The sequence below is a fragment of the Lichenostomus cassidix genome, chromosome 15 (genome assembly GCF_008360975.1).
Source record: "Lichenostomus cassidix isolate B80296 chromosome 15, HeHo_3.0, whole genome shotgun sequence".
Classification (NCBI taxonomy): Eukaryota; Metazoa; Chordata; class Aves; order Passeriformes; family Meliphagidae; genus Lichenostomus; species Lichenostomus cassidix.
The window spans coordinates 10,336,530-10,352,111 of NC_139496.1; the positions used below are offsets into that span (position 1 = coordinate 10,336,530).

General features: G+C 49.9%; 1 long non-coding RNA gene across 1 annotated transcript; it reads right to left on the reverse strand.

Moving 5' to 3' along the window:
• Nucleotides 1-806: 806 nt before the first annotated feature.
• On the reverse strand, nt 807-3,216 carry LOC146430417 (uncharacterized). The gene is made up of 3 exons (XR_014855364.1): nt 2,993-3,216; nt 2,750-2,893; nt 807-1,708 (listed from the first exon to the last, which is right to left on the reverse strand). It is a non-coding gene; the product is annotated as an uncharacterized LOC146430417 (long non-coding RNA).
• Nucleotides 3,217-15,582: the final 12,366 nt, after the last annotated feature.

The following is a 15,582-nucleotide window of genomic DNA, read 5'->3' on the forward strand; positions in this document are numbered from 1 at the left end:
CTGGGATTGATGAAGATGCCAGAGGGAAGGAGCAAGTCACAAAGGGAAGTGGAGGAACAATCCCTGCACCCAACAGGGATGTTACAAGCGAGAGAGACAAGCTGACAAATTAAAACAGACCACGAGAACCCCTGATATGTTTTAAAGCCTTCTCTCAGCTTTCTTCTTCCCTTTTGTATGTTGAAAATTCATCTTCAATTGCAATCGTAATGCCCCCAGAGGGAAAAACACCCCGGCATAAGGCAGACTTCCCTCTAGGCAATGTGAGTCTGTATTACCAGAGCAAAAAGCCTTTCATCTCAAAATCATTCCTTTCCAGAGCACTTGACCCGAAAGGAAAGCTCCTTTATTTCTCTAAAAGTCACTTTCTCTCCCACATCCCTCAGAAGGGAGCTGGTTGGCAGCTCCCTGCCCTCCCCAGTGCCTGCCCCATGTCCCTGCACAGCCCCACTGCCACCAGGGCACTGCTGGGACAGGGACAGCAGCACCAGGATGGCAGCAGATCCCAAGGCCAGGAGCTCAGGAACATCCCCTGCTCCCCAGAGAGCTCCACAAGCTTTTTCCCCCAGAGATGGGGTGAAAAGGGGGATTTTCTCCAAATGTTTCCATCCCTCAGCGAGAGCCAACACAGCAGCCATTGGCATCTGCCTCGTTTCTCCACAGCTGCTCCAAGCCAGGAGCTCTCCTTTCCCAGCAGGAAGGCACAGCCAAGGCTGCATTCACAGCACCAGGGTGGGTTTGGACAGCTCAGGGGTGGCAGCAGCCCTGGCAGACAGAAATCAGCTTGTGCAGGCAGCAAGGGAGCTGTGGTGACTCCGTTGGAGCCAGCTGTGATCCATATCTCCAGGAGTTCCCAGAGCTGGAGGTGTCCCTGTGATGGCTGAAATGGAGGGGAAATGGTACCAGCAGCTCAGCAGGAGGGAGGGGAGAAGCTGTTTGCCACAGGCAGGGTGCTGGTGCAGGTGGGACAGGAGCTCCTGGCCCCACTGCCATCTGAGATGTGGGGAAATTGCCACCGTGGACAAGGATCTCTGAGCCAAGGCTGCCAGGCCAGCTGTGCCCTGGGACAGTGCCAGGAACACCTCTGCTCACACGGGACACAGCTCAGCAAAGCAGCCCTGGGCTCAGAAAGCCCAAGCCCAGCACAAGTCACTGTTTCCATGCTGAGTTTTGCAATGGATGTGCAGCTAATGTCAGGAATTCCAGCACATTTCTACCCCTCCAAGCTGAGAACTGCCTGAATCCCAATGTGCTGGAAAAACCCAGGGCCTGGCTGTGCAGAGCTCTGCTAATTCCATGTTTTTGAGGCAGCCCTTGGGGCTGTTGGAAGCACCTCTTGTTGGGATCCCTGCCAGCAGCTCCTGAGCACACACAGGTCTGGGCTGCTGGCTGGGCTCAGCCATCCTGGAGGGAGCAGATTTATCAGGAAATAAAGATAACAGTGCCGGTGGTGGTTCCTTGGGCTAAATTGCTGAGTTCTAGAGAATAAAGACAACCTGCTTCAGTTCCCACAAACCAGCCCCACAGAAACAGTAAAAAACTGTAGGGCCATCAGCTGTTTCAGGCTGGGCTGATTTCTGCACACCTCTGGCAGCATTTTTGGGAGGCTTTTTTGAGGCTCTTCCCTTCAGCTGACAAGTCCCTCAGCCCCTCTTTTTCTGAACACCCCAAGGAGAGCGAAATCCTTGAAGGAAAATAACTTCCAAACCTCTCAGAGATAAAAGTCCTATTAGACTAATTTTTAGGATGCAGGGAGGAGAAGGCTTAAGCTAAACAAACTAGTGGAAAAATTGATTTATTAAAGCGCTGGATGCTATCAGGGAAGCAATTTCCTGCAAGCACCATGGCCCATTGTAGTAGAACAGATCTGTCTCACCTTCCTGGCAGTGTTCCCTCCACCTGCCCCTCTCCCAGAGCAGCTCCAACACTGTGATCCCCTCCAGTGACCCATTAGCAGCCACGGCACATTTGCCACGGTGTAAGTGGCAGCAGCAGCAGCAGCAAACATAACACTCTAAATAAATTTTCAGCGGCTGCAGAGCGGTGTAATTAATCACAGGGTGTTCCACGGGCAGCAGCAGGCAGGGGAATGCACAAGGCTGTGGGAAAAGGGACACCAGGTCCCCTTTCTGCTGCCTGTCCCCACCCTGCCCTGCCAGAGGTGACACAGAGCCGAGGGCTGAGAGCAGGCAGCAGCTGGAGCTGAGGTCAAGCTCTGTTCCACAGCTCATCCCAGTCTGTGAGCTCCAGCAAGTGGCTGTGTCCCCAGCCTGCCTGGTTTGGGTTCATCCTCCACCAGCAAATGAACAGCCCTGGCTGCCAGTGCCTGCAGAGGTGTGAAGTTCACCCTGCTCCAAGCCCACTCCCTGCATCTTCCCTTTGCCACATTCCCTGAGGATCAGGACCTGCTGACACAGGGGAAGGAACAGCTTTAAAAACCCTCAAGTGGCTCCCTGACTCCTCCCTTGGCACACAGGCATCTCCCTCCCTGCCTTCCCTGAGAACACACTCCTCTGGGATGCTGCTTCCTGCTGCCCACCCAGCAGCTCAGTCGCTGCACCAAGGGACACAGAAGTCTGGGGATTGCTTGGGAAACCTCAAATGTTGCTGAGTTTAGGCATAGCACATTCTGTCAGCGTGCCTTGCTGATCCCAAGGTCAGCAAATGGAACAGCTTGGTCCTGGGAGAAACTTCACGTAAAACTTGCACCACCACCCTTCAGAAAGTCACCAGGGACTCTTGGACTCACCAAGATGGCACAAGTGGCAAGCTGGGAGCCAGGAATCCTCCAGGAGGAGGTGGCAGATGCCTTGGCCCTTTGCTTCTCCCATCACATCCTCCCTCATCCAAGGACAGTGGCCACACTCCTGCTTCAGAGGGGCACTGCCCTCACCTGTAGAGACAGAGACAAAAAAAGAGGTTTTGTTTCCTCATGCTGAACAGAAAACTAAAGTCCTAGAGGCTGTGGTGGAGTTGAAGGGTCAGCACTCACCCTGAGATCAGCCCACCTGGGACAATCCTCCTCTTCCTCCCTCGCTTCAGCCCCACTCTGCTCTTTCCTGAATTCTAGCACCCCTCCTGCTCTGACTGGCTGCTGCCTCGCTGAGCAACCCCAAAGCAGTGCTGAGCAGAAGGAAAGAAAGATAATGTATATATATAGCAGCCTTTGAGCCATGCTTTTAATATTTCATCTTGCTTTTTCTGCCAGAGGAAAGGAAATTCCTTCTGCTGGCTGGGCTGCAACCTCAGCACCACACCCCTGTGCCTCAGCCAGCCCCTCCAGGCAGATGGGGAGTGCAAGGCTCAACTCCCACCCACCCCAACCCTTCTGCTCAGGCATCCCCTGGTGCCAGTCAGGAGGTGGCACTGAGGGGACAGGGAGGGCTGGGCAGCTACAGAATTCAAGATATTGCAGAGAATCCCTGCACCGAGCTCCACAGGGCACCCAGATGCCTTCATGGACTGATTCTGATGGAAAACCTTCCGGGTGAGGTGACAGGTCAGGTGTCACCAGGTCACCCCGAGTGACACCCGCCAATCCCTGCCATCATGCTCCGTGTCAGAGCCAGCCACCATCCCACCAGCTATCCATCAACCATCATCTGTGTCAGGCCAGCTTTTATTTTTGAATTTCATGTCTGTGGAGTATTTTGGCTTTAAATTATTCCGCAGCCTCCCTCGGCTCGGCGGCGCTTCCCCGTCTAGACAGAACAATCTCGTTGTCAGTGAAACAGATTCGCCCTGACATCCCCGCCGAGATGCCACTGCTGCTTTGGGGAAAGGAAAAGGCCTAAAAAAGCTCTTTCTTTACACTTTTGGAATGTGATTCGTGTCCATTCAACTTCAAACAAACACCTCAATAAATAATCCCGCTGTCTCGGGTTTGATCTCTCTGTGTTTGGGAATGGAGAAAAGGATGGCTCAGCATCAGTGGGATCTGGAATCTCCTATTTCTGCTGCCAGTGTGCCTCTCCTCCTGGGAGCAAGGGATTCCTCCTGTCCTTCCAAACCTACCTGCTTTGGCTCTTTTCCAGGCTGCAGAGTAAGGACTGGAATGTGGAGATCCCTGTGGCACCAAAATTCCTGCTCCCAAACACTGAGCTGGATCCTCTGTGGCTGCAGGACAAGCTTTGGATGGCTGGATGTGAGATGAAGGAGAGGCATCAGCAGCCTGAAAGAGACATTAAACCAAGTCAAAACATGTCTTTCACACCAGTCTGGTTGCCAGGGCTCTGCCAGCATGAAAGACTAGAAGTACTTCCTTTCTAATTAAAAAAGCACTTTTCCCCCTTCTTCACCAAGGCAAAGATAAACCAGAGCGAGCATTCGGCAGCACCTCGTGTCAGCCTGTGGTACTTGGAGAGAGAAAACAGCCTGATCCAGCCCAAAATAACATTGTTCCCCTTTAGCTCTGCCGCTGACACATCCTTGATGTCTGCAGTCAGAAGTGACAAGTAGCAGGTGGGGATCTTTCCATCTCCTCTCCCGGTGAGACAGCCACCCATGGGGCAGCAGGGAGGTGATCTCCACCTTGTGAGAGGCATTCCCTGCCTGGCACCACCCAGGGGAATGGTCCAGAACTCAGCCCTGGAGGAGCTGGACATGCACACAGTCCCACAGGAACAGAGGGTTTTCTCTCTGAAGGGAAAGAGCTCAGCCTCAGGGATGTTTCTCAGGGGTACCTGTGCCTGGGTAGGGGGCTGGAGAAGAGCTGAACACACCAACAGACACATCTATAGGGTGGCCAAGAGCCACATTAGCTTGTTTTAGTCCCCAAATGCCTCTAGACCCCCAGGAGGTGCCCAGTTCAGAGCAGACTGTATCAGTCCTCCTGCGTTAAGATTTAATCCTAGCCCAGAGCATCACACCATAAATCAGCTGCGAAAGTGCCTTACGCAGAAGGAGACACTTGTCTCTAAATATTCAAGCAGGAAAAAAACTGCCTGTGAATATTCAAATGGGGAAAGTGAAGCCGTGAAGCAAGGAGGGCTCTGTGTGCTCTCTGCACAGGCACCCACGTCCAGCAGCGCAACGAGATGAGCTACAGAGGGAAGAGCTGCTTCAGGGCAGCTCCACGCCTGCTTCCCACTCTTCCTGTAGTCTGTAACCTCGTGAATTCATCCCCATCCTGACCTCCATGGAAATATGGAAGTTGCCTTCCCCCAGCTCTGGGGGCAAGCTGGCTCTGTCCCACAGGGAGCAGCAATCCTGGCTGTGCCAGAGCCAAATCCCCACATTTGGAGCAGCCCCCAGCACTCCCACCCCAGCCAGGAGCAGATGGCCCCAGGATCCAGAGAGGCAAAGCAGAGCGGGGGAAGCTCCCACCATCCCAGAGCTGTGCAGAACCAGCCCCAAGGACTGCCTGTACCAGGGAAAATAGCACCAGGAAAACATGGCAAGCAGCAGATGGATGTGGCCTTTCCTGGGAGCACAGAGAGCATCCCACACGAGATCCTCCTCAAGCACAGAGCCCAAGGATGGCTGAGAGCATCCCGCAGCTCAGCTTCCAGTTTCTGCCTCCCTCTTCACCCACAGCAGTGTTCCACCAGCTCATTCATTCAGTGAGAAGGTTTTGCCCCAGATGTGGGGGACCAGCGATTGCTCCTTTGAGGTGCCTTGAGGACCTGCTCTCTCTGCTGATGGAGAGCTGAGCAAAGTCCTCTCCTCAAGCCCTCCACCCGCCAGCCCTGCTGCTGCCCAGGTCCCTGATAAATGGAGTTCCAGCTCCCCTGGAGTGTTTGCTGTGCTCCCGGCATGGAGGTGTTGATACACAGGCTGAGCCAAGGGATGCAGTGCTGGAAAATGATGCAGGCAAAGCTCATTAGCACATCCCTAATGGCCCTGAAATTGCTGTGAGGGCCTCTGGCAGCTCTCCTCCCCTGGATGGAAGGAGCCATTCCCATCAGGGCACCTCCGTGCTTGGAGCCAGCATCTCCATGCCAGCATTCCCAAGGGAACAGCACTGGCTCAGCTCAGCACATCTGCTCCAAATCCAATGGCTCCAGGAGGGGCTGCTGGCATCAGGCATCCAGATTTTACTGCCACATGCTGCTTCTGCTGTCTGGGAGGAGAGGCAGGCTGTGCCTCAGTTTCCCTGCCTGTATGGAAGAGCTGTGACACCTTCCACCCACCTCGGTGAGTATCTCCTGCTCTTGATTCTTGTTCTGCACTCACAGAACTTCATTGATACATTTTGGAGGATTTTCAGCCAGTTCAGAGGTGCTGACTGCATTTCCAAGGTCACCCAAGCACATAAACACATCAGAATCCCAGGATGGTTTGGGTTGGGAAGGACCTTAAAGCTCCTCTCATTCCAGGGACACCCTCCACTATCCCAGATTGCTCCAAGCCCCATCCAGCCTAGCCTTGGACGCTTTAACACATCCTGGATGTCCCAGGATGAGGGGATGTGGACCTGCTCCAGGCAGGTCTCCTTTGCCACACACCGAGCAAGCTCAAAGAGCTCAAGGATTGATGAAAGGACCAATTCCTGGTTCCCCAGACCTGGGGCAGAACCTCCTGTCGGAATTAACGAGCTGCTAAAATGCTAATCCCTGGGCAAAGGAGGGAGCACAAGGCACCAGCAGGAGGCTGCACCTTTAAGCAGAGCACCGCAGTTCCACTTTCCATGGCACCTGCACCGAAGGGATTTGATGGCTCCCGGGAAATGCCAAGCCGAGAAGCTTTTAAGAACTCCTGAACTGCCTTTTTGAGAGGCAGGGCACATGTGCAACTAATCCAGTCTTAAAACTAATGATTTAATTTACCTCAGGAGAAGCAAACCAGCATAAATTAATATCTCCCAGTAGTATAACATAAGCATGTTTTATCTAGAGATTATGTTGATTAAATCGTCAAGTGCCATAATCTTCCCTTCGTACCTCAATAAGTTGGAGAGAAAAAAAAAAACCCTAAAAATGTAGATACAAGCCACAGGAGGGAAGTGCAGATTCAGCTCCAAGCAGTCTCCTGGCTCAGGAGAATTCCCACCCTGGGAGAAGCTGCTCCAGCAGGTGGGGTACCAGGAGGCAAAATAAAGCTCCTGGAGGAGGTGCCCGGAGCTGGAGGAGCTCAGAGGCAGCACAGGAGTGGCTCCTCTGAGGTTTCACTCTGCAAACGGAGCTGAAGAGGTCAGATGTGGCTGCTCCAGGCCACGGATCTCCTTTCAGGATAGGAGACACCAGGGCCATTAGCCATGTGAGCTGGAAATTCCAGTAGCTCAGCCCCAGCACGCAGGGAGACAAAGCCTCGGCAGAGGGGCAGAAAGCACAGCAGCCCCTCCAGAACACCTCCCTCATCTCACTCCTGCCTGTTCCCACGTCCCTCACTGAAGTCCAGCCCTCCCTGAAGGACTAAACCACCCGCCCTGGTGAATCAACAAGCCCTACCTGGACTTTTCCCACCTGCCGGGGGTGGTTTTGCACACAAAGGCAGTTCCTGCGGGACTCAGCTGCAAACCTCTCCAGGTAATCGTGCCCAGGCACTCCAGGTTGAATGGCTTTGTGTGCTGCCTGTTTGGATTGCTGGAGAGCCCTCGGGTGGGCACTTCAGGAGCACAACACCTTTTATTCAGAGCCAATTCAGCGGTGAGTTTGAGAGCTTCCCTGGAGAAGGACAAAGGAGCTTGTTAAGAGGAGGTGTCCAAGGCCAAAACAACACCTCCGACAACAGAAAGTCCCTCCCGTGAAACAGCAAACTAGAAAGGCTGCTGGTATTGATCCCCAGCTCCAGCAGCAGGGCTCCAGCAAGAAAACTAGATTTACAAGGTCAAACTTCAACCTGAGCAACACGTTCACCCCTCCTAGTCCCTTACGAAATAAGTAATTTTGCAAAGAAATGGCAATTAACAGACATTGTTGTGTTTGGTTGTTGGTGACAACCTGCCAGCAGTGCAAGCGCCACAGCTCAGTGCCTGTTTCCTCACAAACAGGGTAATTTCTCCACTCTTGTAAGGGCTTGAGAGCCTTCAGAAGAAAAACTGCGTTATTTCAAGAAACATTTTAAAAACAACGTGAAGCTGGCAAGAGGAACACTCTGCTAAGTGTCACAGGCAGAAAACACATCTCTGTCCAAACACTCTGTCCTTGGCAGGAAAAATACACATTGTAAAGGATCCATTTTCAGGTTCTGAAAGGAGGCACTTTCTGAACACAAGGTTTTTTCCTCAGGGAGGAGATACTGTGTGCTGGCTTGCAGCATTACAAACATGGAAGCTTCAAGAAGTTCCTGACTTCGGGTTTTTTGGGATTTTTTTTTTTATTATTACTCATCTCAGTGGTCCTGCAAACCTGCCTGATGATTCAGAGAGCGGAGGAGGGTTGTGTTTGTTTCCATGAACACCTTTAAACTAAAACTCAGACCCGAGCCCTTTTCTCCCCTCGAAGCAAACCTCCAAGTCTTACTGGATAAGAACTGACTTCCCTGAACTGATCCAGGCAGAGGAGTGCAATTTAGGAACAATTCTTCACATCCTTCTGCTGCTGTTTTACAGCAGAAATAACCTATCTGACCCTCTCCCCCTGAGAGTGTCTTTGCCTGCCCAGCATTTCCCTTCTAGGCTTTATAACCTCTTCAGTTCAATTAATGGGGCCCCCAAAAGCCTGGGGACTCCATTACTCCTAAATGAAACATCTTCAAAGACATTAATGCCACTTGTCTTCTGCAGGACCCTCGTTCCAGGCAAGCCTGACATTTTGACAGATCTTCACACTCCTTTTCACCGAGGAAATGCACCATTACACAAGGTTAATTTTTTTTAGGGTTGATAGAAAATCTCTTCCTCTAGGTAAACGCAAGACAAACATCTTCACACTGTGTGGAATTACATGTCAAGCCACTCGGTAAAACAACTTATCTGCCAGGAACAAGGCTGACAAATCCTTGGTACAGGTGTCTTTCTTCCCCCACTTTAAATTGCACACAGAGGCCTCAGAGTTCAGGGGAAGGGAGGGAGTTCCCCTCATGGATTACCATGGATCACAGTGACCAGCAGAGCTCTGTCCCTCTGCTGCTGCTGCTGCTCATTCTCCAGGAGAAAACTCAGCTGAGGGATTTGTTCCTTACAAACAGGACCTCTCTGGTTTTGAATTCATTTCCCTCTTCTCCAGCTGTGGGCAGAAAGCTGTGGCAGCAGATCAAAGCCCACAGATGCCAGACAGCTTCTCTTTTGCAAGCCTTTAGCTGCTTGAAGCCCTGGTGGAGCCAGAGGAGGCAGAGACAAAGCCCACAATGGCTACAAGATGGACTTCATTGCCCTTAGCTAATGAATCCCACCTTGGAGGGAGACATCCTCCTTCCCAAGGGTCTCAGGTTCTCTCTGAGCTTCACCTAGAATCTGTATGGACACTGCCATTCCACACTCAGCATCCTGGACAAACAAATGATTAATTATCCCCAGGGAGCTGCCATCTGCCAGCCAGCCATGGATGGATCTGATTAACAGAACAGCCCTGGGATCTCCACCTACTGCCAAGGGAAATGTGCTCTTTTCCAATGGTTTGTGCAACCAGCTTTTCACACTCAACTGCCAAATGGAGCTGCTAAGCTCATTTTCCAGAAATCATCCTGTCCAGAGTGAGCCTTGGCCTGTCCAGCTGTGTGGAGAAGGGACAAGAGGGTGACACTGAGGAGGTGATGCTCTCAGAGGTGTAGGTGAAGGTCTGACATCGCCAAAAACCTACTGCAAAACCTTAAGAAAGGTTAAGCTGCTCTCAAGCCCAGAGTACAAGCTAAGTTGAGGAAGGAAAAGGTAATTCCTAGCTGAATTACAGAGCCAGCTCTCAGTCTTCGGCAGATCACTGCTCTCCTGTGCCTCAACCTCCCTGGCTGACTCCTCAAGCTTGTTCTCGTTTACTCCTCTCCGCAGAAACCTTTGAGATGTGTATTTCAGAGCCACTCTGGGGGTGAAATTAGTGGTGAGACAGGCAGCAGCAGGCTCTGGATGCCCTTGCCAGCAGTGCCCATGCAGGAGAGGAGGAGAGGAGCAGAGGATGCTCTCGCACTGATGCTGGGCTGGCTCCTCCCGCCCGCTCTGCTCAGCAGCCTGCGATTGCCACAGCAACAGGAGACCGAGAGAAAAGTGTTCCTGCGGAACGGATTCGGCTGCTTTCGAGTGGATGAACAGAGGAGAGTTTGTTTGATAGCGTCAGGAGCAGGGCGGTGTGAAATTGGAAAGGCGAGAGGGGGTTTGGCTCGGGGTGGAACAGCCAGGTGTGGATCCGGAGAGCTGCGGGGCTCAGCGCTCAGAAATTTGGCACTAAGGCAGTGCTGGGGCTGCTCAGCCCCTCTGTCCCCAGACCCCAGCACACGGCTGAGCTAGAGGGATGTGCCTTCCCAAAAATGTCCCCAGTGTTGGTGTCTCAGCCCCACTGCCAGCCGAGCTGTGTGAGCAGACAGCAAACAGGGGCAGGAAGGTCGGCAGGAGCCTCTGCTCCGCCCCAAAACCATTAGAGAGGCTCATTAAACCGGTTAATGGGGCAGGAGCAGCACTGCCACCAGCGAGCTTCCTTCGGAACAACAGGACTCCAGCATTTGGGACACATCAAGGGTGCAGCAGAGCTGTGCCGGGAGTGAGAGCGGCCAGCTCACCCCGAAAAACACAGAAGGTAAAAATCCCAGTTTGGGCGAGCAGCGAGGCTTTCCCCGTGCTCTGATGATGGTGATGGCTGGGTTAAACACCGGGCAGCACAACTCAGCACCTTCCTTCAGAGCTGTCCCTTCCAGCAGGCATTGGGGACACAGCTGGTCCCAAAAGGAGCCCCCGGGGGAATCAGGGGAGAGCTGAACAAGCCCTTTGAACAGTCACGTTTTGGTGATTGTCCTGGCAGCCCTCAGCTCTGGGGACAAGTGCAGCCAGACAAGTGACAGGCAGGGTCGAGGACCAGGAGCCCTCCAGGTCAGAGGCACCACATCCTGCAATGCCAAGTGACAAACAGAGCACCCAGAGCCTGCCTGGCCCTGCACCACATCCCTCTTCATCCGAGACATGGATTCAAGCAGGGATTTGCCAATAAAAGGCTGCAGAAGCAGTGGAAAGGCTCACCATAATACATTAATTAAATAAAGAAAGGCAGCAATGGCTCAGAATTGAAGGGAATGTGCAACAGCCCACTGAACAGGGTGTGGAACACTGCATGCTTGGGTGGCTGAAGGAGAAGCCTCTTGCCTCTGCTCGCCTGACTGGCTGCAGCCATTAATTACAGCCCCATTAGGCAGGCAGGAAACACTCAGAGCAGCAGCACCTTGCTGCTCTGTCACTCAGCCCAGCAACATGACAGATCGAGCAGAGCTGAGGCATAATCGAGATGGAGCACCTGCCAGCAGGATGGATGGGGAGAAAGCCCTGTGCTGGGAGGCTGGGCAGGTGATTGATACCTTGGGCTGGTGACAAGATAAAGAGGCACTGCAGCCTCAGGAAGGCCACAGGCAGTGTCTGAGGCTGTTCACATCCATTACAGGGCATGTGGGTGACATGTTCCCCAAGGCCCTCAGCACTGGGGAGCAGAGATTGGCACAGGCCAGCCCAGCAGGTTCTGCTGCATCTTCCATGCTTCCTGTGGTGCTCACTGTGGGATTTTGGAACAAATGAAACCTTTGGGCTTCTTGGAGAAAGCCAGATGAGCACTGAGAGGAGCCCAGCCAGGGGGCTAGGAGATGATCTTTAAGATCCCTGCCAATGCAAACCATTCTGTGATTCCTTGATTCCCTCCAAGGACAGTCCAGGATCTGCATCCCTCAGCCCACCTCCCTCACCCAGACACAGCAGCCCAGCTGTGAGAGCACCAACACTGCAGCTTTGCACCCCAAAACATCTGCCAAACCCTCCACAGCACCTGGAAATGGCAGACAAGCACCTGTCTGCTCAGGTGGATGAAATCCTCCAGGAGCAAAGCCACGCACTGGATTGCCTCCAATTGTCCCTTCCTGGTGACAGACAGGGGTTTATCCATCATCAGGGGACTGACACTTCATTTCTGTATTTCACCCAGGCTTTCAAAGCTCTTCCCAAAATAGTTATTTCAATGAAAGAGGAAACAAATCAATAGTTTTGAATTCTCTCAGGGGAGAACGAGACCAAGAGGCTGAGGCAGGGCTGGTAACAACCCTGCCATGTTATTTCCCTTCCCTGAGCTGCAAAACTCCACACTTGCTCCAAAATGAGACCTAATCAATACTCAGATCTGCAATACCCTTACAGGCAGAGCATCTCTGAGTCCCAGGTTACAGGTCAAACTCTATGTCTCAGTTTTCAAGACAGTCAAAACCAATTGTTTTAGCAATTCTCCATCTCAGTGGATGAGATTTTTACTGCCCCAGAAATCCTTTCCCTACAGAATCTTTGCCTCCTGCATTTATTCTCATTTTGTGCAACTGCATCACATGATTTACTATCATCAGTATTCAGAGTCTTCCCCATTATGTGATGCCTCATGATGTGCAAGGTTTGGAATGTTTCTTCTCTAATCACATCAGAAAAAAAAAATCTTCCTGTGGCTATTAGGCAGTGTTACTAAATTTTAGTTCAGGGGCAAAAGGCTATTTCTTCTGCAAAATGAGTAATTCTTCAGTGTTAACAAGAACTTGACATGACCAGCAGCTGCCTTCAGTGGTATAACAGAAATTAATGAATTATCAAACACCCTTGGGGGAAAAAAAAGGAAAAAATGCAAAACAAACAAAACACTTGACTTACCTCCTCCTTTAATGATGGAAGCAGACGTGGAGCTCCATCCATGTGTCCTGAGCTGTCCTCCAAACCCATGCCAGCCAGTGCCACCAGTCTGCTCACTTTCAAACCCTTCACTCACCAGCTCCAAACAGGATTTAAACCATCACGCAGAAACCTTGACTGAAGACACCAATTTTTATCCCTGGATTTGCATTTGTATTTTATTTTTGCTAAAGTTCATCAGCTTTCATGAGCTGGGCTGGCCATTAACCCTGCAGAGATCTGCAGGCAGTGACCACCCTCAAAAGAACGCTAAACTCAATCAAAATAAGGAGCGTTAATAAAGTGAAATGAAAAATATAGATTTCATCACTATTCTGCTTTTCCCCCCCCTCAAGATTTGGGGCAGAACATGGGGATGCAAATGAGAACGAAATGAAAAATGACAAAGCTACCTGAGGCATCCAGAGAACTGATAGCTTTCAAATGTGAGATGGATGGAATAAATCAGCAGCAGCTTCCCGTGGGTTACAGCTCTCAGTTCCAAAGCCCTACAAATGCCTGGCTTTGCTCAGAGCATTGCTATTTTAGAACCAAAGGCTTAAGGAACTCTTCCTGTGCTGCTGTTCAGCATTTTAATTATGTGAGGGGAGTTGAGACACCCATCCTGTTTAGATACACACCATGGAGAATATTCTGCAGTTCTTTTGTCACCTAAATGTTATTTAAATGTTGGCCCCAAGGTTTCTTTAAGCCACTCACCTCTTCTGCTTATTTATTAGCATCACATTGGAGGGGAAAAAAACCCCCCAATATTTTGTGGTGGTTTTGGTTCTCATAAACCCAAACTGTTCTTTTAGCCTATTTAAAAATTAAAATCAATATTTTACAGAAAAGCATTCTTGCATAAAAAGCAGGAATCTAAATAAACAGAATTGCTCCACTGTAAAGTGATAGGTACTTAAGTATTACAAGATGTTTTGGCATCCCCAAAGTCTGAGCTGATGTTAAATATTAAAGGTGTGTTCCACATTCAGCAGAATGTTACAAGAGTGGAATTCTTTAACAGTAGGAAATTTGAAGTTTCAGTGACAACAGGTTCTCAGCAAATCACAGAAAAACAGAAGCATGCATTCTTTTGTTTTCTAAATATTTCACTATATATTAAATTCTTAGCTTTAGAATTGGGCAAACTAAAAATACTAACAGCAAGCCTTAGATACCTATTCAGATTTTCTGAATCTTTCAGTGTTTGCTTATATGGAACAAGAACACAAAACCTGCTTTTTCTTTTCTCTGAAGGAAGAAGAACCTCATTTATTCACAAGGGTCACAGCTGTTTCTTGCTCTTTTAGGCTTTATTTTCTGTAAGTTCCCCAGAAATTTACAAAAAGCAAGGCAAACAATGAAGGTTTCTGTCATTAAATCCCTTTGTCTCTTTACAAAATTCCAGGCAGAGCACATAAACTAAAAAAAAAAAAAAAAAAGACAATTTTGTTTATTAGCATTTGTCCTTGGAAAAAGCCTCTTTGGAAACCTTTCCATGAGTATGATGTCAAAAAGCCCCTGGAATTTGGCTCCCTGATCTGACTTCCTTCCATTGGAACATCTAATGGCTGGGGGGAAAGTCTTTTTTATTTTATGCATATCAACATCACAGTCCATTTCTCAAGGCAATAAAAAAAAAAAAAAGCTTAACATGAGTCAACAGCCAACTGCAATTTAACCCTCAATAAAAGTCTATTTTTGGCAAAGGTTCACCTTGCTTTAAAATGGCTGTAATGACGAGTTAAAGCCATTTCCTAAATTTGCTTTGAACGCCGTTCATAATGAGGATTAAATTGTTTCATACCTGCAGCAAAGCTCTCTCTCTCTTCAGAGGGTTGGGATCCTTCAAGACTGATGATAGGCAGGCAAAGAACAGACAGAAAAGCCAATTTTCTCCTAGAATTCAAGCAAGGCCTTGTCCATCTCCTTGAGTAACTTGTCTCTATTTTTCCAACCCGTGGCAGGAAATCTTCAATTCTTCAGCTGATGTCTCTACTCTTGATCTCCACATGCCTCATCCTCGCCACAGAATTACTTGTGCATCCTTTTAGGATTAAAAAAAAAAATGCACTTGCTTCCCTGAGTGCACAGCAAGGCACTGCACTTTATCACTTCCAGCCTCACAAATGGCTCAGGCCATTACAGAACAGCCTGCCAGGATATAAAAAACCAGGATACAAATATTCATGTACTCTGAGAGACAGATCTACTCTTTATGGTGATCGACAAAGGCAAGGCAGACTTTCATTTCATTAAGAAACTGAGGATTAAGTGGCCTATAAACAAAATTCCTTCCGTGTAGCAGTTAAGTTTGAGCTATTTACAACAGAAAAAGCCCATTCTCAGCACTGCTAAAAGCAGAAATTAACAGTTCAAAGGTTGATCCCGGGGGCACTGGGGAAACTGGCAAGGAATTCTGAACCTCATATATCCTTCCTGGAGGCCCAAAATTGATGTGAGAGAGCAAGAGAATCCAACATACATCACTGGGATGCCACCCATCCACACTTTTATTCATGCCCAAAATCTCCCCAAAACAGGGAACACCATGGCAAAGTATCTCCCCAACAGTGAACCCAAGTCCTCAGCCTTTCCCACAAATATAGGTATTGATAAAGTGATACAGACAGGAAATAAATCCTGCTACTTCCTCAGCACTTTTCATTATTAGAACGATGCTCATTTTAAGACTCAGTGACAAATCCTGTCTGGTACATCAGCACCTTATCAAAAACCTGTGACATGTGCAGAGAATGTTCAGTTATATTAAGTAAGCTGTTAACTTGCCAAAATGCAGCCTGCTGCTTTCTGCCTGCCTGCGCTGCAGCAGAGATGGCACATTGTCAAGGGGTGGGAAACACCCTCTC